Source organism: Nicotiana sylvestris, chromosome 11, assembly GCF_000393655.2.
Source record: "Nicotiana sylvestris chromosome 11, ASM39365v2, whole genome shotgun sequence".
Taxonomy (NCBI): Eukaryota; Viridiplantae; Streptophyta; class Magnoliopsida; order Solanales; family Solanaceae; genus Nicotiana; species Nicotiana sylvestris.
Genome location: NC_091067.1, coordinates 83,788,476 through 83,790,847, shown reverse-complemented (window position 1 = coordinate 83,790,847; position 2,372 = coordinate 83,788,476).

The following is a 2,372-nucleotide window of genomic DNA, read 5'->3' as shown; positions in this document are numbered from 1 at the left end:
GCTAGAGCTCAAAATGACCGGTCGGGTCGTTACAAAGGTGTATGAAAAAATTCTTCAATAAATTGGACTGTGTCTTTGGTTTCTTATGCATCTTCCGGAGGTAACAGAGAAAATAGAAAATTACGAATGCATGTACTATCATATTCTCAACAGTGGAGAGCCGAATGTTTGACACGGTTAGCATCTGTAATTCTTTACATCTTTTTCCTTTCTCCCTTTTCACCACACAGCATGAGAGATTAAAATTATAGAGAAAAAGTTTGACAAGTTGTTGTTGTGACTATGTGGATTTTCTGTTTTTCATTTTTGTTTATGAATGAAATAAACTGATATTACCCAAATCTATTTTGGGACTTGAAAATTTAAATGTGGTATAGAGAATTTCAGATACTTGAAGTATATTCTTGGTTCTCTTTGTTCTCATAGAATCTCCTTATCGCTAGCTATATATAATTGTGTCTCATTTGCTAAATTTTCATGAATTTCCAACACAATCACCCGAGAAAATAATAGTCTCAAATTAGCTTATAGATATTTGTATTTGTATGATACCTTTGGATGGAACATTACCAAAAAATTACGAGTTAGTTGACTGATGTATGGAGCTTCTGTAAGGTGATTGCTTTGAAAACATTCAAAATATGGATTTCTTTATTTAGATGAAATTTGTATGAATATTTCATACATGGGACAGTAACATTTAAACCTTAAGAATTTTGCTCCAACTTATGCAATTTGTGATTGTAACTACTTGGACTTGTCTCATTTTTGTTCAAAAAATGGGACATAACTGCATTCAAGTTATTACTGCTTCTTGTATACAGGAAGTGACTAATTTGTGTTATTTTCTACTTTGATTAATAAATTTGGTACATTTGTGTGATCTTTTCATTTAAAGTTCAGTCCCTTTTGAAGAAGAGATACATGATAGAGACCTAAGACTCTAATGAAGACTTCAACATCTTTCAGGATGAAAACATTCTTCTATATGAAGACTTCAACATCTTTCAGGATGAAAACATTCTTCTATAGTCGTTAGCTTATAGGAAAACCTTGCCTTCTTCTTTAGGAAATATTGCTAACAGGTTATGGTGGTTAGGGATATTTTGGTAGCATTTTCAGCATCAACGACCTCTTTGAACATTTGCAGCGAGGTAATATTTGGACTTTTCAGTTCAAGAATTGAATGTCTTTGTTGAATTTCGAATCTTTTACTTTTCAAGAAAACATGTTTATGTTTTAAGATGATAGTTTGATTGAAGGATTCTATTGCATATAGTATAATTCTTTCATAACTTTTGTTCTGTTTATGGATTATAAATCTTGTTAATGAAAATTTGCTCACTCAAGATGGAGATTGTTTGGATTGGGTAATTCCTCTACATTGCAGAGATGATCTTCTTATCTTTGGAAACACTAAATTCTGATAGAATTTCCTCTTGCTCTTCAGGTGATTTTCGCTATATATTTTCTTTTTGTACAACTTGTCTATTGTTTGGAAGAAAATAAAATTATATTTTAAGGTTTCACACCATGCTAAAGTTTTATTTGACATATTTCTTCGATGATTTAATATTAGTTTACTCATGTTGTATAGACGAAATCTTTTCTGCCAAAGTTGAACCCAAAAACTTGAGATTGAGGGGAAGTCTCTACGAAATGGAATGTAATGACAATGAAATTTTTCAGAGTAACAATGGAGATAGTTTGGGCAGGGGTAGTTCTTTAACATATAAAGACTATCGGCATGGCAGTTCATTTACATGTAAAACTATATAGATACTATCATCTTTACACTTAAGCATCTAATATCATAATGCGCAATGGATGTAAAGAATGTATTATTCGTCATAATGCAACATCATGATGAATATTTTGCTCTAAAATGTATGTACTAATCGAGCAATTAGTATATGATATTGTGCGATATTGTCTATCTAAATTGATACCACCTTATATGAATCAATTTTATTCTTTGAACTTTAGTATCAACGCAAAACTAACAAAAAAAAATAAATGCTTCAACTTTTACAATATTGGGCCCGTGCTGGCACGAGCTACTACTATCTAGTCTATTGCAGAGAGGGTCTATCCATATCTAATATTAAGGTTTATTTTGATGCAAGTTCAAGTTCTACATATTGTTGGGTAAAAATATTTGCACATAAAATTACTTAAAAGTGATTAGGAGTAACTTAAAGAAATGATAAATAATTTGATATTCATTGTTGTGGTCAAACGCACACGCAAATATATGCACGATAAAGTTTTATTGAATATTAACTAAATTAGTCTATCACAATTATTTAAACAAGAATTAAACTTAGAAGTGGTAATGCTAAATAATTAAACTAAAATGAAAACAAATAGTG